The sequence below is a fragment of the Haemaphysalis longicornis genome, unplaced genomic scaffold (genome assembly GCF_048455015.1).
Source record: "Haemaphysalis longicornis isolate Haplotype H1 unplaced genomic scaffold, Haemaphysalis longicornis Haplotype H1 scaffold_2, whole genome shotgun sequence".
NCBI classification, from domain to species: Eukaryota; Metazoa; Arthropoda; class Arachnida; order Ixodida; family Ixodidae; genus Haemaphysalis; species Haemaphysalis longicornis.
The window spans coordinates 192494474-192517874 of NW_027526295.1; the positions used below are offsets into that span (position 1 = coordinate 192494474).

The 23401-nt window shown below is 48.8% G+C and overlaps 1 protein-coding gene across 2 annotated transcripts in view; it reads left to right on the plus strand.

The window, feature by feature from the left end:
• Positions 1-493: 493 nt before the first annotated feature.
• The window catches only part of LOC144169705 (amine oxidase [flavin-containing] B-like), an 85459-nt gene continuing 62551 nt past the window's right edge, over positions 494-23401 (plus strand). The window contains exon 1 of one of the 2 annotated variants that reach the window (XM_077699010.1): positions 494-609. The gene's annotated coding sequence lies outside the window, so the exon portion shown is untranslated. Of the gene's footprint in view, positions 610-16383; positions 16403-23401 lie in introns of those variants that run through there. The other variant, XM_077699011.1, reaches the window with a different exon arrangement.

A 23401-nucleotide genomic window follows, 5' to 3' on the forward strand; every position in this document is an offset into this window, starting at 1 on the left:
ATGGACGTGGGCAGGGCATGTAATGCGAAGGCAAGATAACCGCTGGTCACTAAGGGTAACAGAGTGGATCCCTAGAGAAGGCAAGCGTTGCCGGGGGCGGCAGACAGTTAGATGGGCCGATGAGATCAAGAAGTTTGCGGGGATAAATTGGTCACAGTTGGCACAGGACCGAGATAATTGGAGAATAATGGGAGAGGCCTTTGCCCTGCAGTTTGCGTAGATAGGCTGGTGATGATGATGATGATGATGACTTTACGCTACTTTTTCATTATTTCTTAATTCATCTATAACACCTGATTCTAGACTCTGCTGAGGCCTATAGTTGCCTGCTTGTCGCGAAAGTCCCCCCACTGATTTCCCATCATGTAGAGACAAACGGGAGAGAAGTGCGTGCAGGTAGCGCTCTTTACGAGCAGCATGAAGATTAGGAGTCGTCGAAATATTCATATCTACGAGATAAGACGGCCTCCGTCACGCAGTCGCAGGTATCAGCTTCGAAGTTCACATTCCATGGTCGAGTTACCGAAGGCAGCAGCCACAGCGCAGGCAACAGGAAGCCCGCCTTGTGTCAAACCACCCGGACAAAAGCCAAGCAGGGAACTGCGAAACGTAAGTACACCCAAGAGGTCTGCGCGCTGTACCTGGTTTCTGGTAGACTGTGACTTTCATACGGAGTTCTTTATTTCAAACACCCTCTGGACCAACATGCATTGGATAATGCAGGGGTCAAAAGGCTACGAAAAGTAAAAAGGGCAGTGAGAGGCTTGGTTAAAGCCCAAACAGGCTTCTGATCATTTAAATTTAGTAGAAGTAGAAAACTTTTATCTTCCCCACAAGTCGGCTACGAAGTGGCTTCATATTGTAGAATCTTGAAGGAGCAGGGGCCCTATTCTCGACTGCATAAACTCACGGTGAATTCGCCATGTTTGTTTTTTTTTTTTTTCGTAAGCAACACGTAATAATCAGTAAAGTAATGCATGTATAGATATGACGACATGCAATGTAATTTAGCGCTGAGCCTATAAAGTTCGCAACCAAGCTATCAAATATTGCGCATAAAATATGTAAAAACACTTCGCATGTCTTATAAAATTTAGGACGACAGCTGAGGCTGGCAAGGGAAACACATTTCTTCAGGTTAAAATTGGCGTCAGCACCACAAGGGATCAAGTAACGTTGATCAACAATGGAGTGAAAGTCGGGTGTTAAGCTAAAGAACATCACACAACCTTTTTTTGCCTATTTATTTATTTATTTATTTCAATAGCTTTTAGTAACATAGTTGAGTTCTCTGCTTCAATACAAGCTTTGTTGCGTTATCGCCTTCCCGGCCGTCACCACCGCCACTCTATCGTCTGCTGCTATGTTTGAAGTTTATGGCGTGATCACAGAAAAAGACGGCCGTGACCATCGGTTGTGTGACGTGGTAAGGACAGCGAAACTCTACGCATGATAACAGCCTATAGCGTGCTGAAGTGACAACTAGTAAATAACGAACTATTTACTGAAGAACTAATGAATGAATGAATGAATGAATCTTGTTGATGATGGTATTCCGCCTTTCTTATCGTCGTGCAGGCGTGAGATGAAATACGGGGACAGAATACGCGGCCGACATCATTTCATTTCGTGTGGTGGAGTAGGTTACCGTAAAAACAAAGGCGGAGAATTTTTTCGTGAGACTCCCGTGGAGGTATATGGTTAAGACTGCACTTAAGGGAAGTTGGGCTATCAGTAATAATATATTGTCACCAAGAAATTAACGGAACATAGTTATTTCGAACCATTTCCAGAAAGTATACTAAATCGTCCTCACCGGGATCCCGAACGGATACAATATATTTTAGATTAGAACTGACTCGCATTTTAAACAACATTAGTGTTAGACGTGAACGTGCTTTTCAGATGTTACGTGGGGGTATTCCAACAAGCGGTCAGCGATTTCAGTTCAACATTGGAGGGTTTCAGGCTTGATCTGTAGCAACGCGTACATTCGAGTATGAATAAGTTGGCACGGTTGACGCACGATCTAAACTCGAGTTATGAATAACGTAAGCAGGAATGTGATGGCTGTGACGTATACGTACTAGCACTGCTCACGGGGTGGAGGTTCGATTTCCCCAGACTGTCCTGTCAAAAGCTAGCTTTGTTGCCTGTCAATATCAGTATACTGCAATGATCCACGCAACTTGTGTGCACGTAATATTGCCGTGTTTAGGGGCCATGCAGACAAAGTACAAATTTGTTTTATTCGAAAGCATCCCTGTTTTATAGTGTGTTGCGTCTTGTAGCGAGTTGTAGCGACCGCAGTCTGCTGGTAGCGGGGCCGGTCGCCGTCGCTTCGTCGAGCCAGGACTAGGGGAGAGCTTAGAGCAAACTCAACGGGTTTATTTACATTTTTACAGTGAGTTGTCGAGATGAAGACAGAAGACAGATCTTGGCGGGCCGCAGCACGCCCTTTTTGTTGACCCCCGATCCCTAGTTTCCTAGGTTAGGGATCCCCATACAAAACAATGCGGACCAATGGTGATGTGTACGTTCTTCGCTGTGAAGCACCGCCCTCGGGTAGTGATACGCCTTTCAGGAATGTCGGCAGATGCACAGCACACGCAGACACACACACCCTTGCCACTCGTCAGGAGCCTGTAGCAGAGGGGAAGAACGGAAGACGCGCGGGCGCCGCGTATTCTTTTTGTGTCTGCCGCGCGCTGCGTTCCCAGGGAGCCTAACAGCACAGATTAACAAGGTTCGTGGAATCACTCCGGGAAAGGTTAATGGCTTGACCATTGCCACTGCCTTCTTCGCTGTGCTGCCGCCGCCACGGGGTCCCATTGTCCGGTCGTCGCCGTCTGGGCTTTCACGCGCACACGCGTTCAGTTGCTCAGGCCGGGGGAATACCGGCGGCTCCTTAATCCGTTTTGGGGCAACAACACTCAACGCCGCTCAAAAGCCGCTGTCAATCAGTGGCCGCCGCGGCGTCTTGCCGGCCTCCTTTCGTTTCCGTCGACAAGCGGTGGGGTGGTCGACCGGCGGGCGACTGACCCGCGCAAACATGGCGCCAGTGAGTCATAACAAGTGCCCCCAGCGCTTGCCCTGCAGTAAACGATGCCGTATTCACTGAGAAATTCATCAATTTAGGTTAAAATTTTCCTTCTCCCGCCAAATCGTGTGTTTTCGTGACGTCTGCCATGAAATCATGAGAGCGGGTATTCAAACGAATTTCCACTGCGTCATTCCGCTCTGCAGCCTTGCTTACGGTCAGTCCTCCCAGAAGGTGCTACAATACTCAGCTGCAAACAACAGTCCGCCGTTGCTTTGTTTTTGACCGTATTTGCACATGGCTTGTTTTTGTTGCGGTAGAAAGTAATTGTTTCGTTAAACATGGGGTATACTCGACAAGCAGGTTCACGTAAGAAAATGTCGCTTATGCCAATCGGCCAGTATCATGTGAGAAAACCCCAAAGCGCCGCGTACGTCTTGTTTGTGCGATGGGCGTCCGCCAGCCAAAGCGACAGCCAAGGAACATGACCACGCTATTGCAGTGCTGCCACTTAATCGTGTCATTCAAATGCTAATGTGCAGTTAACGCACTGATAACGAAGTCTTTACTTTTCCCTCCACTGCGTCGCCGCTGTGGTCAAGTAGCGTATTTTTTTTTATATTTCAATACATACCTGTTCGGGGTACCTTTTCGGAGGGGGGCGGTGGTCGTTGTAACTGCCGTCAAGGGTAACCCACTGTGTCTGGAATCTGTCAGTGCTTTTCCATCACCCTTATCGCATTATGGGGACGTTATAAGCCACCGAAATCTAAGGCTCCGGACTTTCAAGACTCGCTTAGCAAATTATTAAATGCCACGCACTTGTTTTTCCCTTCCTTTTCTTTTCATTTTTTTAAAATTATCGGCTCTAATAAACTTTTTTCCAACCCGCTCTTTTCTCTATCTCTCTACTGCTTGTTTTTTGGGGACTTTATTTTGTAACGTAATTGACTGGCCTAGTTGGTATTCCGTTATGTATGTTTCAGCGCAAAAAAAAAAAAAAAAAAAGACAGGGACTAGAAATGTGTGTGGACTTTATTTTCTTTGTACATTATGGCAAATGGATTCACTCCCTTACTTTAAAGCCCAGTTCAGCCTAGTACAAATTGAAGTTCTAAACTAGTGCTTTGACTGGAACACAACCTAAAAGATTAGTTATTGACTTAAATAATTTGTACCTTAATTCAGATTAATGGTGTGAGTATAGGCTCTCCTCAGTGGCCTGTTCTTGGCCAGTCTAGGATGGAGGGTGGTCATTGACTCGGGGAGCGTAAATAGGCTTGGGATTTTCCGTCACGCGGGTGATCTTCTGTGATTCTAGACTGCTTTTGAGCTCCCATCGACTAGCGCGCAGCTGAGGTATTGCGTCAGTTCCAGAAGTGTTTTGACCCATTGATGTTCGTACATGAATTGCCGGAACCTAGCACCCTAAGGTTCCTCGGAGTTGGGGTACACTTTTCTGGTGACCACGTTTGTTGGCCGTACGAACCACGCGGAAACAAGCCACTCCTATAGAAAACTTCCGACGTACAGGTTGTCATACGGGTCTGCACAAATTGGCGACTATTTGCAAGAAGGCGTATCTTCTGAAGAACGAAGCCTACAAGATCGTCGTTCAGCACAAAACAAAATTTGGGGCATGCGTGTTCAGATAAGGACAGCCAAGGTGGTGTCATGGCCATTTTTTGTTTTGAACGATACTTTTACGGTGCATAGAATATTGTATTCTCACCAAGGACCTGACAGTATCTTAGCGAGAAACACCATAGTTGGCGAACAAAAAAAAAATATTAGGACGCGACAGGGCAAAGCCACTTCTCAGTGTGCCCGGTGTGGCAACTTTGGTGGCCCATAAAACAAAAAGGAAAATTTTCTAAATACGAAATATTTGCAAACTTTTCTGCTGAATTCAGCGAAATTGACTTCTTCGTAACTATATTTCTTCAGAAAATATTTCCCAAAATTAGTTGGAAAAGCAATGTCGTTCAAAAATGACACTTTTTAATTTTTTTTGTTTTTACCCATCGACTCAAAATCCAAGCTCTCAATTTTTTTGCCTAGTTTACCGAGGGCAGGCGAACATTTTGTACCCTTCTCATAACTGTAGGAAAGAAACTTTTCAAAATGACGCTATGTGAATTACGCAGGAAAATGCAAATCTCTGAAAAAGAGCCAACTTTCGACGTCATTTAAAAAAAATCATGTCTCTCAATTTTCTTGAAATTTTCTCAAATTGTGTCTCAATGAATGAATATTCTGAAGCAGTAAAAATGTATTGCATTATTTTTGTTTTAATTTGGGAAAATGAAGTCATATCCGACACGAGTTTTTGCCCGATTTCTAGGGAATGGCAGCGTGCAACGAACTCAGGCAAATAAGTGGGACTGTTCTTACAACTTTACAAAATATATAATGGGAATGAAAAAGAAAACCGGTCTCTATATTCATAATTAGCCATATTTCAACTTGTTAATTGCGGCATTTATAAACCATACATTCTTTGTATACGCGCTGACTCAACAGTTCCTATATCTCAAATTCACTACGGCAATAAAACATCGCTATTTTTTTCATAAATTTCTATCGTCTTGCTTCTGCTCTGTCAGAAACCCATATTTTACATTTGTGATCTTGCATAATCACACCTAATATAAAGTTTGCCCTATTACAAGCAAGTAACCACGCTGCAGATAGTGAGGTGCGGCAGGCAGTCGTCGTAGTCACGGTGTATTTTCGTTTTTCTGCTGCCTGTTAAGTTCTAATTTTAAAGACAAGCTTTTTCAATTATCCACCATTCAGGCTGCCGAGATTTATAAAATAATTTGCTTTTTTAAATCTTGATTTGTGTCCTCCGAAAGTGATGAAATAGAGGCAAATTTTATACTACTGCAAAACTTTTTACTTTTACATCTATAGGATCACTAAACAATAAAACAAAGGTGCAGCTTGCTCTTATAAAGGCCTTTGAAAGTGTCCACAAGCTCTGGTCACAACCGTCGCTGCCATTATGAGTCCGCATTGCGTGCTGTGTACATGAAATTTCCTTCATGTGATTTCACACTCTTCCACATGTGAGAAGACTGGATGCCAGGAACCGGTTTGACATTCTTCCAGTCCTCTTTCTTCATCTCTCTGAATGTGGCAAGTTCGCTGTCGTCCAAATGCATCATGACGACATTTTTCACTTTTCCTGCAAGCGTGTCGACGAACTGCTTTGCGCTTTGTATGGCTTCATCGGCCGCTGAACGCAAATTCTGCGCCGTAGCTTGGTGCTTCACAAGGCCACCCACGCCGTCACACGCATTTTTGCCATGTCCAGTTGCGGAGAAAATCCACTTCATCTCCCTACATTCACTGTTCTGCATCTCGTGGAACTGGTATTTGTTTTTAAAATGGGCGGCAGCACCATCACTTACATATGCAAGCATAGCGTATATTGGTGCGTTGTCTTCGAGATGCTGCTTGATTTTGGCGAGGGCCAAGCATGCATGGGCAGAGTCATGACTAAGGTCGTCGCAGATGATGGCATAATTTCTCGTCGTCTTTCTCGAGGTTACAACACAAGTGAATACACTTATTTGCCTCTTGCGCCAGTGGTAACCTTGTACTTCGTCTGGCAGCACAATCGTCCAGTTCTCGGCAAAATCAAAGTGTAGCACTACCGCGCTCCTTTCACAGTTCTGTTTCGCATCACGTATTGCTCTGGCCTGCACACATCTCGTGAAGTTGTGCGGCACCCATTTTTCGGTCAACCTTTGTAGCTCTTCAATGAATATTGGAGCGGTCATTGTTTTTTTAATAAGCTCACCCGAGTTCCAGGAAGCCATGACCACCTCCTCTTCAAAGTCAACATGGAGCTTATCCAAGGTCAAGTTTTCCGCTTTCGGGCAACGTTCACAATCTCCAAGAAAGCACGTGGCTGTAGGCTGCGCACATGTGTAAAGATCCAGCATGGTTTCGCTTGAAAACGAATGTCCACTTGCATTTTGGAGGGCTACTAGGGCCAGGTGAAAGTTGGCACAATATATGCACACACATACCTGGCGGTATGGAGCGCACTTCACCTATTTAGGACGCAGAGAAATGAACTTTGTAATCCCAACTCCGGAGGTAGTGTGAGCGTGCTTGTAGATACAGTAAGCTTCTCGCAGGGACCGTGTCATGAAGCGCTTAGGAGTCCATTGTTGCTCACCGTCGATCTTAGCACGCACCACATCCTTTTTGTTCGGGCTTTGCCTTGAGCAGTCCAGTTCATCAGTGGTGTAGTAAGAAATCACTGTACGGATGTCTTCTTCACTATACTGTAGGCCTCCACGGTAGACCACACGCCTTCAGAATTTGCGAGTTTTTTTGCCTTCTTGATGATGTGCCTAGTCGCCTCTGGGATTACCCTTTGCACTTCTTTTGCGGTCATGGCGGGTGGCAGCAAAGTCAGCAAGCGGCACCGCTCCTGAAAGGAGGTGCATCTGACATACGCCTGGCGCATGTTGCCTTTCCAGCTGTCACAGTCGCTGCAGCTTTCGTGCGTCATTGTAGATGTGCCTGGGACATTGTATGCCGCCCGAATATTCGTGTTGATTTCAGTGACCACGGAATCATGAATTTCCTTCTCCTTCCTCTTGACGTAGGAAGCCTTGAGGTGCTTCCGCACAGCATTCGGTTTTTTCAGTGGAGAGACCGCCAAGCGCCTGCCGACAAAGTCATTTAGGTTTGCGACAATAACTTGTTCAGGCCGAAAGTTGTCTAGTGCGAGGTGAAATTGCTCTGGCGTGCTTCGGGTATCCTCTTTAAAACGGCGGAAACAGTTCTGACAAAGCATGTCTTCTTCGTGCACCGTAGTGGCTGTGTCTGGGGGTAGTAGTTTCTTGATGGCGGCGACACCAATTTCCCTCACGCAATGAAAATTCCTTTTAAATTGAATTCTGCGCTTGTGTCTTTTTGAGTAATCAGCACAAAACTTCTGCCTAGGAAAAGGCGCCATGCTCCTCCGGAGGTAATAAATGCTACTTGTTCAGGGTTGGCCTAGTCTGGTTCAGTAAGAACGAAACTGAAACACTCACAGAAACGACGCTGAAAGGCACAAAAACTCGAGTGCTTCCGTATAGATGCCGGCCACTGTTTCAAAAATACCAGATGCCCCTAGGAGGTTGCTTGGCTGTCTGGTGACCCAGATGAGTGCAAGCAGGAGCCGCGGAGCTGATAGGGGCACAGGATGACAATGATCAGGCAGAAATGACTCGAAACTCGTGAATTGCGATAAAACTGTCATCAGTCGGGCACAAGAGGTCCACAGATGATAAAGCATTTGCGCTTGGTCATTTTGGCGTTTTACCAAGCGCGCGAGTGACGGCCCCATTTAGTCGAAGCATTTTTCTGGCCTTATAGGTTCTTGATTGTACGTGCTTTCGCACGGTATAATTGGAATTTTCTTGAAGCCTTTATGTCCTCAAGCTGCTGAAAAACATGCTGTTTTTCGATTGGCTGTAAGGAACAAACCTTTATTAGTTGAGCAGTTGACGGACCGCCAGGCAATCGTTGAAAGCAATAATCACTTAATTGATGCTTACGCACCTCCAATTTTGAACAGTGTGAAAATCTAGTTTTGCGATCCGTAACGGTTTATAGTTTGCCGTAACAACAGAAACACACAGAGCCAAGAATAACAACGCTGGGTATCAAGTTGTTGCCTCTCACAGGACTGCCGCAGTTAGCACTGCTCTTTGTAGTAAAACCTCATTCTCACACCCTTCTTCAGTAGTTTATTAACAACCGTCTGCAAAGTTTTCTCAAAAACGAGCCGTCACATGGGTACTAATATATTGTGAGCAGAAATACAAGGTGTACGCTTCCTTCAAGTTGCAACGGCCTGGAAGTGTGCTTCAAAACTACAAAATAAACCAACAAAAAAGGTCGAAAATATTTTGAAATATTATGTTCAGGCTATAATTAAAGCCCTGATCATAGTTCTAAAAAGGCGTTTCGATCCATTATGATACATTTTTTTTTTCTTTCGCCGCCATACAGAAAGCATGCGAAGGCTCACGTTCGGATTATAGGGCTAAGTATGACTTCATTTTCCCAAACTAAAACAAAAATAATGCAACACATTTTTACTGTTTCAGAATATTCATTCATTGAGACACAATTTGAGAAAATTTCAAGAAAATTGAGAGACATGATTTTTTTTAAATGACGTCGAAAGTTGGCTCTTTTTCAGAGATTTGCATTTTCCTGCGTAATTCACATAGCGTCATTTTGAAAAGTTTCTTTCCTACAGTTATGAGAAGGGTACAAAATGTTCGCCTGCCCTCGGTAAACTAGGCAAAAAAATTGAGAGCTTGGATTTTGAGTCGATGGGTAAAAACAAAAAAAATTAAAAAGTGTCATTTTTGAACGACATTGCTTTTCCAACTAATTTTGGGAAATATTTTCTGAAGAAATATAGTTACGAAGAAGTCAATTTCGCTGAATTCAGCAGAAAAGTTTGCAAATATTTCGTATTTAGAAAATTTTCCTTTTTGTTTTATGGGCCACCAAAGTTGCCACACCGGGCACACTGAGAAATGGCTTTGCCCAGTCGCGTCCTAATATTTTTTTTTAGTTCGCCAACTATGGTGTTTCTCGCTAAGATACTGTCAGGTCCTTGGTGAGAATACAATATTCTATGCACCGTAAAAGTATCGTTCGAAACAAAAAATGGCCATGACACCACCTTGGCTGTCCTTATCTGAACACACCCGCATGCATACACAATGTTGGTTATCTGTGAGATTCTCTCGTTATGTGGCAGAAAGTGCAGATATGTGAACACAAGGCCTCGGGAGCAGTCATGGGCACATTACCAGCAAAAAGTAACAGTGTTACAGTTACAGTTACGAAACCCAAAAAAGTAACTCTGTTATAATTACAGTTACAGAATTTTTAAAAGTAACTTAATGTTACAGTTACCGTTACCGTGAAAGAGTAACGTCATTAATTTCCCGTTACTGTATAAAACTGAGTAACTGATTGCCAAGCAAATGATAGAGTTTGTTTAGGATTAACGTACGAAGGAGTGCGGGGAGTCCAAAGTGCACGTGGCTAAACCCCAGACAAAGGGAGCCTAAAAGGGGCACACTCAAGCCCAACACCAACAATCGTTCTGTACTCCTCATTTCGTCGCGTCAACATTTTTTGCTTGTGCGGCCTTGGTGTAAGGGAATATTTTTGCGAAACTTCCGAGAGCTTCCCTCTGCCGTCTATTTTGCATCCGAGAGCTTCTCTCTTTTCAGAGGTCTATTTTCCAGTTTCTTTTTTTCTTGTTTTTGCTCGCCCAAGACAACGGAATATTTTTAGACATCACCTCCAACCTCGGCCTTCTGCGGGAAAGATAATCCATCCTCGTAGCGACCTTCTCTCCTAAACTGCGCGAGCAGCTGTGTTGTGGAAAAGTGAAAGGCGGAGAGAAAAAGTCCGAACAAGGAGAAAGCGCAATCTGTACGTCGGCCTTTAATGTGTGTACCGAATGGATATTTTATATACAAAAAGTAACTGTAACGGTGTTTTCTGTTATAGTTACTCTGTAAAAAAGTAACTAGTTACAGTTGCAAGTTACTAAAAAAGTAACTAGTTACCGGTACCGGTAACTGTAACTAGTTACCGGTACCGGTAACTGTAACTGTAACTAGTTGTAACTGTAACTAGTTACTTTTTTACAGAGTAACCATAACAGGAAACAAAAAAAAGTAACTAGTTACCGGTGCCTTTTGTTTGGCGCTCTTTGCCCCAGCTGGCCTTGCGCTAAAAAAACTCCAACCATCATCATCAGTTACCGGTACCGCGTTACTAGTAACTAGTTACAGCCCAAGAGTGCTCGGGAGCATCATTAAACGTGTACAGCAGCGTAAGAGGGAAATTGGGCATGGACTGTAGATATTGCCAATGCCCTAGAATTCAACCAATGCCAAGTCCTTGAGCGACATGGAGATCAGATAGCGTATCAAGGCCGCGGAAATAGCCAAGTTGGGCGACGTGTACGCATGTTCTTTCGATAGCCTTTTTAACTACAAGGAAGTTGCTTTTTTAGCGGCTGAAACACGGCTCCCGTAACATACCATAGTGACAGCTGGGGCACGGCCGCTCGATGGAAACTAGGACCTAGTTTCCATCGAGCGGCCGTGGCTGACCTAGTTTCCATCGAGCGGCCGTGGGGCAATTGCTGCGTTCCTTTTTGTTACAGTATCGATCGCCGACCGATTTTTCGGACCTGCAAGGGAACGAAAAATATATCCGAATAAAAGAGCAGTCCGAAAAATCCGTGAGTCATTACTCCTATGGGACAACTGGTGGTTTCCAGGGAAAGTCCGTAATATCCAGCAAGTCCGAATTTTCGGAGTCCGGAAAAACGGTCGGTGACTGTACTTGTCCTATCGTTGCTTATCTAGCTTGTTTATGTGTGTTCGCGTGTGTGCGCGCGTGTTTGTCAATGACATGCGTGATAAAGTTCAGTTAAAGTCAGCGTTCGTCTTGTGTCCGACTACTTTCGTCCTTATTTTGGGCCGCGCTGTTGTTGCCCTTTATGGGATTTATTTTCACTGATAAAAGCGTTGTCTTAGTTTGATTAATTGTAGGGTTTATATGTGCCGACGCAACGCAGGCGATGAGGCGCGCCGTATGGACGGCTCCGGATTAATTTTGACCTCCTGGGAATCTTTAACGTGCGCCGAAATCTCATTCACATGGGCGTGTTCGCTTTTCACCTCCATCAGAAAAGTGACCGCCGCGGCCGGGAATGGAGTCCGCGTCCTCGTGCTCAGCAGCACAACGCCTTAGCCACTGAGTCACCGCGGCGGGTGCGTTGTCTGAGTTCAACAGTGCATGGCGTGCTGTCAAAACACTTGAACATGGCAGGTCGCACTACATCAAGAATATTCGCTCGAAAAGTGCTTCTTGAGAAGCCGCAGGCAATGCTTCACAAGGTGTCAATTCGTCTCCTTAAAGCAGCACTCATAGCTTGATCCCGTAAGCTGTTGCAGGGACAGAAATTCTCAGGGAAATAGGCGAAACACTGACAAAGCCAAGATCTACAATGGACACCGTCATGATTCATCAGTCAGATTGGTTTGAGGAATGAAGAACCGCTAGATCATTGTAAACATTATGTACCAGTGACTCAACGGGCTCGCTCTGTGCTCGATGTAGAGTTCAAACGTTCCAGAACTCATTAAACGGAAGTGACACACAGTAAACCCCCGTTAACTCGAACTGCCATATCTCGGAATATCGGTTAAGTCGAACTTTTTTCTCGCTGTGTATTTACCTCCCATGGGTGCTGTGTTTTGCCACCCCACCCGCCTCCCCCTTTATCTCGAAACGTTTTCTTTTTTTTTCTTTTTTTGCTGGGACCAAGGATATATTGTCATAGGAGACACATGGCGAATTCCACTACAGACAGCCGATAGTCTCTGGGTGAACTTTTAGCTCCTACTAAGCTCCGGACGTGGTCGTGAACGGCAAAAATTCCGGTGAAGTGGGATTCCCTATTCAACGTGTGAAGGAACTGTGGGAATGATAACGTGTGCGCTACCATGGCGCCCATGGGCGGCGCCACTTGTGGGCGGGCGATCACGTTTTTTTTTTTTTTTTATCGGTAAGTCAGACCCCGGGTTGATCCACCCAACCCTTGCACGTGCACGAAGGAGGTTGCTCTTTACTTTCGCCTCGTGCGACCACGTGTGACGCATGTCGAATTGAGTCCTGATGTGTAGCGTGTGGTCGGCATTTTCGACATTTCGCAGAAACTTGACACTCCGCTTATCTCGAAAATTTCAGCGGATTTTAGGATTTCGAGTTAACGAGTTATTACTGTATATGACGTTCAAAATAACATGGGTACGTTAAAACTGAGCGGCGCGAAGGAAAGTAAAGCACAGAAATTTTTCACTGAGCTGTTAAATTAGATTGCCCTTTTTTTTATTCATGTATGGATGTACCAATCACTATAAATAGAAGGCACTATTAAAGTGGTCTTTCTAAAAAGATCGATGATTGTATGGGGTGACAATATTCAGAAATTTGTGCCTTAAAATTATTTCCTTAATTTATTGTCGGATTTTCTGCCTGTTTATTCCTGGCGTGTCTTCGTCTGAATCACAACGTATTTCACTGAGACACAGGATCTGTTAGCGATGTTGGCCGTTGCTCCCCGATTAAAGGAAGAAAGGCCGCACTGGGCTTGCTTCTGCCAGGTCACCGGCTTTGCAAGTGCACTCAGCGAGTGTAATGTCATATTTTGTTGGAAGCGTTCAGAAATGGACACCGTAGAATACCGTGCAATGCAGGAAGCACGGATGAATATCTTAAGCGACCTGAAAACGACGCATTTCCTGCAAAATGAATATAGCCCGTCATACAGGCAAAAGAGAAAACGTGCAACTAGGTCGTGTACGCAGCAGTCCCAAATGGAAGCAACATAGTCGTTTCCTTGATTGATCGCGTAGCGGTGCAGGATGCTCACACCTTTTATACAGACTGTTCTGCTTTTTACGGAAATTTTGTTAGGAAATGCGTTTTCCCTAACGTTTCGGGGTATTTTCATCATGGTTAGCCTTCGGCTATTGTTTCAATTTACAGACTTATCTGGGGAAATTCTTCAACATCTCCCAGTCAGCCACTACAACCAGCTGATTCAATCTGTGTCGATCTATCATCAGAAGAGCCGTGTAGATCAATCAACAGAGCAGACGACAGAGGAGCACACACAAAACTACAGGGGAGAGAGAGCGCAGAGAGAGCTCCTTTCGACGCTGCCCGGGTGCCGACGTTTCCAGGGTGACGTCAAGTGAAAGCGCGGCGCGCTACTTACCTCTGCACCACCTCGACGGGTCTCGTGACTCCCGCCACCGCTTGCAGGCAGCATGGAGTTGAGTGTAGCATGCAGCCAGTGCAAGTAGGCAAAACAAAAAGCAAGAGCAAAGCGTGCGCATCGTGCAGAGAGAGAGAAAAATGTAGAGAGAGAGAGAGAGAACAAAACATATAGCATTTATCTTAACAACAACGCGAAAAAGATGAGGACGAAGGAAACAGGCACGACGAGGGCTGACTCAAAATTGATTTCTTCGCAGCGCACGGAATATAAACGCTAGCATCAACAGAAGAAAATGAAGAGAACACAGCATTCCACTCGAACATACTCCCCCCCCCCCTTCCCCCCCACCCTTTCATAGTGAACGCTCGTAAAGCCTTGACACACCCGAAGCTTCAACGACGGACCTCTGCCAGAGTTAAGTGAAGGCATAAGGGAGGAAGAGCAACTTCAATGCGGCACATGTTTCGCGGCATGCGCGGCGCTATTCTATTCGCGCCTACTGCAAGCTTCGCACAGTGCTCTCGTGCTGTGTGGCAGAGCCTACCACTATGTGCGCCTTTCGCGTGGGCGCCTCTCTGTCGGTGACTCAAACCATCGCAGCGACAGCCAATGGATCAAGTTGAAACTTGCACTGGCGGGGTGGACGCCGCAGCCGAGGAATCCTCTCCCGTCTTTCTCAGACTCAGCGAGTGCCGCTGCTGCCGGCCCCTCACGAACTAGAAAATGTTGTGTGCGTCTGTACTATTTGAGTGCCGTGTGCACAAAAGTACTAAGAAAGGCGCGCGGCCGTTGCGGCTATTGTGTATAAAACCGCCCTCTCGGCGGATAGTTCGCGTTCGTTTTGCAGCAGCGAATCCATGCTGTCGCTCTGCTCGAGACCTGTACTGTAATCTCGCCCGTAAGGGCATTGCTTCTGCTCGTGTATTGCTTCGACTCATTTCTCGCTATGCAGTAAACCAGTTAAGTTTGCCTTCGGCTTCTTGTCGTCATCTCCAAGGCAGAAACCTTTGCTGGCCGCTCACCATCACGCTACCACACGCATGACGGAGGTGACGGAGCCCGGTTCGGGGACGCCTTCCCGTATGTCAAAGAACGCACTCTTTGTCACAGAGCGCTATCGAGGTATGGCTAACGCACATGATCGTGTCTCCCATTTTTGGAATATGAAACACTTAGATTATTTCTCAGCCTGTCTGTACATCTGTTGGCTATGAAGGAGCCCTTTTAAAGCGAAGCTTTGTACCTCTACCACCCAAGGGCTCGATCGCGACCGTTGGCATCAACAGAAAACTCCTGCAGACAAGTAAAAGAAAATACTGGCACCACCAGGAATTGAACCTTGAACTAACAGAGAAACGGAGCGAGAGCCCGTTGATTATTGATTGGTAGTAGAGTTTAACGCACCGACGCAACGCAGGCGATGAGGCGCGCCGTAGTGGAGGGCTCCGGATTAATTTTGAACACCTGGGGGTCTTTAACGTGCGCCTAAATCTCGTACACACGGACGTTTTTGGTTTTTGCCTCCACCAGAAAAGCCGCCGCCACGGCCGGGAATCGAACCCGTGACCTTGCGCTCAGCAGCGCAATGCCTTAGCCACTGAGCCCCGCGGCGGGTGCGCGCGTAGCGAGAGCCCGTTGTCTTACCGATTGAGCTACGAGCGCTTTTTTTATTAAATTGAGCTACGAGCGCACGCGCAGACGGGGGAGGCAGACGGTGTACTCACCGAGGACAGCTGCGGGTTTACCCCCTGCGTTCTCGCAGAATGCCACGTGATAGCGTCACACGACATCTCGCGCCGCTGTGCGCGCCACCCACGGCACGTGCAGCGGCGGTGTGCGCGCCTTGCACATGCGCTCGGACACCTCACTTCTCCGTCTCTGCCGCCCACCTCTCGCCTCCAAATTCTACCACGAAAACCACCTGCCCACCCCGTGGTCTTGTTGTGGGTCCCCGCCCATACGGGGATAGGTGCCAAGGAGGCGCCCAACCGAGAAGCTCGAGCTGTGACCACCCGAGTAGGCCCTTCGTTGGAGACCAAACATGGCCTCCCCAGCTCCCGGGACATTCTCATCTCGTACCGGGAGATCACACAACATTACCGCCTCCTCCGCCACCACTATCCCCCCACCCCCACCCCGCACCCCAGCCTCACACAGGAGGAGGCCAGAACCTGGCGCCTCCCCCAAACGCACTCCTTCCCCAACAGAGCCTTCCTCTTCCCCTCCCCACTCTTCCCACTCTGCGGTGCCCGGGACTCTCAACTACACTCTCTCTGAGTCCGCCCGCGCCCCCCTTTTTCCCCTTTCCCCACACCCACCCACTGGGAGCAGGCCCTGCGGAGCTCGACCCTGGAGACCCAGACCACCCTCGTCTCCAGGGCCCAACAGGTCGCGGAGGCCCTCTGGGCCCCCGTCATCTCCACCACCTGACCTAGCCTTAAATAAAGTGGTTCTCTCTCTCTCGTCGCCTCCGTCGGCTGCGGCAAAGCCGAAGAAGTGAAATCGTCTAACACCAGGTTTGAGCTTCCTTTAATTTTATAAAAAAATTCCACTTATGTGCTTCACCAATACAACTCTACGAACCACCATTCATGAATCATGCATTGATTTATTATTAGCAAAAAATATCTTGTTGAATTATTAAATGGTGTGGTTAAATACATTTCACTTGTCTCTGGTTTCACTCTTTGTAGAGCCACGTGTGTGAATTAAATGACGCAGCATGGGTAATCGTTGTGGGTGTAATTTACAGCTTCGCTTTCCAACCACTTTCGTTGATTGATTCTAGGGTTTAACGCGCCGACGCAACGCAGACGATGAGGCGCGGCGTAGTGGAGGGCTCCGGATTAATTTTGACCACCTAGAGGATCTTTAACGTGCGCCGAAATCTCGTACACACGGGCGTTTTTGCTTTCGCCTCCATCAAAAAACCGGCTGCCGCGGCCGGGAATCGAACCCGCTACCTCGTGCTTTCCAACCACCTTCACATGGTGGATTGGCGCGCATTTTTTATTCGAAGGAAAAGGGTGTGTATAGGGTCAGGAGTTGCTCGGTGCTAAGAGACTTTTTCTTGAGCAGAGTGGACAGCAGGCTTGCCGCCAGCCTAGAAGGAAAGGTTGTTCTTGTGTGCCGATAGTATACGCTGATGATTTTCTGGTACTGTTCAAAACAGCAGAACGCGCCAATTCAGGAAGCTCTTTTCTCGACCTTTTTACGAGTGTGGCTTTGGGTTTGAGTTTATGGTTGAGTTTCTGCATAATGGGGTGCTTCAGTCTCTTGATTCTAGCCCGACCTTTTTGCCGTCGTGTGTTTGCTGGTGCTATCGGCAAAGTGTTAAGAAACCCCTGATCCCGTATGCCCCTGGTCCCTCAAAAGTCATTAAGCAAGGTTTCGCCTTTTGATCACTAAAAGCCGCCCTGTTGAAGCCATGCCCTGATAGCGTTCAAAAAAGCTTTGAACAGCAAGTTCACCAACTACTGTGCACCGGTTTTCAACGTCACATAATGTCACGCGCGTGCGAAAAACTGATCAAGCGCCTCCCGGCTTTGGTCTCGGCAGACGCCCCGAGCTCTTCTTCCAAGCAAGAACGGTTTGCCGTTGTACCATACGCACATATAAGCTGCCTCATGGGTTAAAAAATAATGGCGCAGCGTTATGGCGTCGGTGTTGTTTTTGCGGCGCCACAAAAGCTCGGCAAGACGTGTGCGCAAGTGCACAGCCGCGCAGAGGGTTGTTGTGGTCTCCAGCACAAGCCAAGGGATGTTCCTTGCAAAATAGGTATAGTTTATCGGCTCCCTGATAGATGCGTGATTACCCGCCGAAGCAACGTACCATGGGCAGTCTCTGAAAGCGACAGCCTCTTCTCGACTAGCAGACCACTGCTGCGCATGCGGATATTATCCCGTATTAAAAGAAACAGCTGTTCTTTTCAGACATGCCATGGCAGGCAGACAGGCCGGAAAACAATCCAAGCGTTTCACATTCCAAAAACGCGAGACACGATTGCGCTAGCCAAAGGTCGATAGGGCTCTGTGACAGAGTTTGCGTTCCCAACCAGCACATGCCGCGAAACATCAGTGCCGCATTGAGCTTGCTGTTCCTCCCTTATGCTTTACTTTGTAAACTCAGGCAGAGGTCCGTTGTTGTAGCTTCACGTGTGTCAAGTAAAAAGGCTTTACGAGTGTCCCTTATGTGGGGGGAGGGGTGGGGTCGAGGAAGTATGTTCGAATGGAATGCTGAGTTATTTCCCTTTTGTTATGTTGATGCCGCTTTTCTGATGGAGGCGAAAAGCAAAAACGCCCGTGTGTACGGGATTTCGGCGCACGTTAAAGATCCCCAGGTGGTCAAAATTAATCCGGAGCCCTCCACTACGGCGCGCCTCATCGCCTGCGCTGCGTCGGCGCGTTAAAACCCTACAATCAATCAATGTTATGTTGATGCCAACGTTTATATCCAGTGCGCACGCCACAAATAAACTAGTTGTGAGTCAGCGCTGGTCTTACCTGCTTCCTTCGTCCCCGTCTTTTCCGTGCTGTTAAGATGACACCATAGCAACTCGTCTAGCTCACCACTCTGTTACACTTTAGTATTAACCAAGGCCCCCATGAATCATTTGGCTAGAGCTACCCAACGCCTCTCTTTATATCAAAGCTCGCTGCTGGAGGAGGGGGAAAACAGGTTATTAAAGCTCATGGGCTCAGGGACTGGGGGGGAGGTGTCGGAAGTCCACTGGGCCTCCAAGACTTCCAGGGCCCAGGTGATCGCCACCTCCTGCGTGGCTAGATACGAGCCCCCCAGGGCCTGTATCGATATGAGGGATGGGGTGATAAGGGCACGCGGACATGGAATATCCCAGGGTGGCACGTTGGCCGCACCGGGGGCAGTTGGGAGAGCCTCAAGTTCGTGAGGGAGAGCCCGGAAGGGATGTTCGCCCGTTCTTGGAGACCACCAAAGGATCTCCAACTACTTTTCCCCTACGCCATAGAAGGCAATTATAATGACGAGAAGTTTGCGTCTGTATACTGCCCGGAATCGCCATTCTATGTGCAGCGGCATGAAAAAAAATCCCGGGCCGTCTCCACTAACGTAAAACCTGGGGAGGGGCGAGTGTATTCTTGGCGCCTTGGCTTTTCATCCAAAGCAGATGAAACTGTTGCTTTGCTGTAAAAGTCTCTTGTCTTTGGAGCACGAAGCTCACGCGAGGCGTAAACGAGTGTCCCGGTGTTTTTTTTTTTTATTATTACGCGTTACCTTCTAGAGCGAGGCGTAAACGAGTTTAGAAGAACTTGTTGTGGGGCAAGTTGGTGCATCTTGGCGTAAACGGGTGTCCCGGTGTTTTAGTACCGTGACTACATGAGACGACGATTACCATGACCGGAGGCGCCAACAGCCCAAAAGCGACGGCAGGAGATGCCAACAGCGTAAAGGAGTGTCACGTTGTTTTAGTACCATGACTACATGAGACGACGATTACGATGACGACAGGAGACGCCGACAGCCCAAGCCTCTAAGGGATTCGCCCCTAAAAGATTGCTTATCGGATATTAGGAGTTGTCACGCTGTCACCAGCATTTTTGTAATAAAATTAGCGTGCGATGAACGAGACACGAGAAGAACGACAACTGGGCACGCCTTTTTTGCTAGTTTGGACTCCCCGGCAGGAGTTTGTCGCAGGTTGGCCTTGCTGCTACCGGCCAGGAGCGTACGCTGAAGGAGTGGCTCAACGACACCGCGGTTTCTCCGCCGTTCACGACACTTGATGCCTGACAGTTGCAGTACGGCGCCAGGGACGCTCTTCGAAGGCCGGGTGGTCCTCCGCGAGGTATCGGTAGTATCGGTGCCGGCGCTGCCTGCCCTCGGCTCCAGTCGCCGGTGCTCTCGTCAGGAACGGTGCGTGAAGGCGGGCGCAGTACACAGCGGCTCCAACGGCTCAGCCCGTGTGGCGGTAGACCTGCGCCATGACCTCCTAAGACACGGGGGTGCTTGCAGAAGCCCAAGCGTGGCAGGGTCTCGTCCGTGGCTCGTGCTCCGAGGGGTGATGTCTGGCGCAGTCGTCAGCAGCTGTCTCTGCAAGCAAGAAAAAAGGGCCACCGGGCCAGTGCGCACGCCGGTTATGGAGAATTGTCTGGGCCATTGCACATATAGTTCTGCGCAGGGATATTCGCTTGACGTCTTCCTAGCGCGCGCTCCACAAGATACGCCGGTCGCGCTGCTTCGACGCTCGCACGTAACCTCTGTTGTGCCAGAGCGCCCAGCCCAAATTCGCTGCGCGGGGCGACACGCTGACAGCGGGGCCTATTCGCGCTTCGACCAAACCGTCAGCGTCAGACATGCCCAAACATGCCCGGAGACGGCGGCTCTGAGTCGACGACGGCGTCGCCTTCCTTTTCCCCGTGGTGGCGGCTCAGCTGACGCAATCGCTTCGCCTCCATTCGTCGGATTCAAAACTTCGGCCAGCGAGAGTCCTGATTGGAGCGATTCAAACTTCTCGCGGCTGCAACGGACTCCCGGGGGTATAAAACCCCCCCGGAAGCACAGCGTGCGCGGCACTTTTATGAGGCACCGAGTAGAGACGTGCTGTCGCCTTTGTGCGAGCCATGTAACGCTTCTGTTACCCTTGTACATACTATGTTGCTTCAACTCTTCGTCGGCTCGAGAACTTCATCGCTCTGCTCTAAGCCACGTCGCTGGCGGACGGAGCGAGACAACGTCGCAGCACAGGTAACTGCGCTCGGATGGCCAGTCGCAACAGTGGTCGCTTCGGTAAAATGGCCCAATCCCATAAGTGGTGACAGCGTCGGGATGGCTGATTCCCAACAGTGGTGGCAGCGGTGGGATGGCTTATTCCCAACAGTGGATGGCAGCTGCGGGATCGACCGGCAACGGCTACTACCTAGTGTGGTAAGTGCTCAATGTTCGCTCTCAGTTCCCCAGACTTCTCTAGCACAGGTTATCGTAGTTTAGAGAGGGCTGTGTGAAGCACTGTGTGTAGCTTTGGTTGTTTCAAGCCTAGATAAAGTGTTTTGAAACCAGTGCTAGTGCCGATGGTGTAAACAAAGCAGCGTAGGGAATTACTTGCGCGTACCTTACTAGTACCTCGATGGTATAAGAACGGCAAGGGAATTCTAACGTGGCCAAGCAGCAAGAGGCTAGTGCAAACGATGGTGCACATTAAAAGGAAATCATCGAAATTTGCGAGGGGCTAGGCCTTGACTCAGGCCGTGCGAAACGGAAGCATGCGATCCTTGAGATCATGCTGAAGGAGAACGTAACGGGTGAGGAATTTGATGAGTCCAGGGCTGAAATCAAAAAGCGCCGTGAGCGCGAGGAACCGAAAGGCAGGAACGGAAGGAGGAAGCCGTAAGGCAGGAACGGAGAGCAAGCCGAAAGGCAGCTCGAGTTGATGAGGCTAGAGTTGAAGCTCTGGCAGTGCTCGCCGGCGTCGGGCGTGGCTTGTCCAACGGTTCAGGCAAGCGGTCCGAGAATTCGGGACCAACTGGCGCCGTTCGTTGTTGACAAGTCAGGGCCGAAACGCGGAGCGTCCCAGGACAAACGCGAAGCGACCGCAATCGTATTCTTGGACAATGAAACAAGCCTGGAAAACGAGAAGAACGCGGAGGCAGAGGAGCTGCGTCGAAAGAAAGATTTCGAAACGTGCGAACAGTCCGCGAATTGTGGCGAGCGCATGGCACTCACAAGATTGCAAGCGGGGAAGCTCTCGCAAACTTGACTCTTCCCCAGCGAGCGAGACACGAAAAGACGCCGAGCAGCGTACCCCGAACTACGAGACGACAGAAAACTCTTGTGGTAGCGTAGTCGCGTCGCCAGCGGCTGAGGTGGTTGCGTGAAACCCTTCGGTGGAGAAACGCAGCCGGGCGAGACGAACAGTACGTTGTCACCGGTCTCCGATCAGCTGTTGCTCGAAAACGAGTTCAAGGTCGGACCGCCGCCGAGAAAGAAATCCAGTGAGCTCGTGGCGAATGACGCGAAAAGTGAAAGTTCTGCCGTCTCGGAGAGCAAAGGGGTAGCTAGACGAGATAACGTACTAGCTGAGACTTCCGATAGATGGCCGTACGAGTCCACTGATTGCGTTCATGTATCAGCCTCGGTTAGAGCGATCTCGGCAGAATGATCAGAATCAGGGGAGGCCTTTGAGACTGCTTCCAACCGGAGCGCGAACAGTGCGTGAGATAACGAGGTTTCGCGAAAGAGTGTGAACAGTGAGGAGCCCGACGAAGCCGCACGAGCCCCCGGAAACAGAAAGGGTTCCTTCGGGTGCGAGCTCTTACTCGGGCGATGTTGTGGCAAAGCCTGTGAGCGGGACACGAAAGACGCGCGAGCAACGAAGCACGTGCGGCGAGCGGACCGAAAGCTCTGGCGGTTGCTTAGTCGAGCCGCCAACGGCCGAAGCGGATTGCCATCCCCATCGGCGGGAAAACGCAGCTGGCCTGGCCGGGCAAGGCGAACTCGACATTGTCCCCAGTCCTTGATAGCTGTCATGCAACCAAGGTAGTACACAGCTCTAACTTTCATCCGCATTCCAACCCAGTGGAGCGAATGCACTCGGGGCGAAAGCGATGGTTGAGAGCTCTCTGCTTCGAGCGAAAACGTGATTAGGAGGCATGCGTGCCCGCCGCTGTTGGCCTTGGAGTCAGCTCCGCACTAGATTACGGGCGTCAGCCCTGCGAAGCTTGTATATGACCGGGGAAAAAGAATGCGTTTAGAATGACGAAACGAGCCGGGGGCGAAGCGCTAGTTCTAACGCTGCCGTCGTTTCCCCGTTCGGAACAGTCCGTCCCGTCATGTTGAGCTTCGGCCTCAAAAGCGCGCCGCATTGCTTCTCGAAACTAATGAATTACGTGTTTCGTGGCCTGTCAGTGTACGCGCTCTCTTACCTCAGCGATGTCGCCATCTTTTCTAACACATGGTAGGAGCATGTAGAGCACTTAGTCGTGTTGAACAGGCTCAAAGAAGCCGGCGTAACAGTCAAACCGTGGAAGTGTCACATAGGATGCGCTGAACTGACGTATCTAGCGCATGTTGTGGTAGCGCGGCCGAAGCAGACCGTCAGAAATCAAAGTAGCCGGAGTCGTGAACTATCGCCGACCAACCACCATAAAGTATTTCTTTCTCTACGCAACCACTGAGTCCGAGATAAGGGCTTTTTACTGCAAAGCAGTATATATCTCACCCCCCCCCCCCCCCCACCCTTATTCTCATCCCCAGTTTTCATTCGGGTGAAGCAGATTTACTCGGCGCCCCTCTGAGGCTCCTCCTCGCCACCGCCGACCCCTCTTTCACAACGGTTATCACCACCGATGCGTCTTTCGCAAGTTGCGCAGTTAGCTGACAGCGGCCGTAGCGCCGTTATCAGATCATTGTGGAGAATCAACACCAGCGCGAACGGGTGTAAAGACGCCCGAAAGGCGCCGCCAGCACCGCCGCCGAGAATGTAACCCTGCCGCCCTGCCGTTGCCGCTTCAAATCGAACCTCGCCCACTATCGGCGCGCCCCTG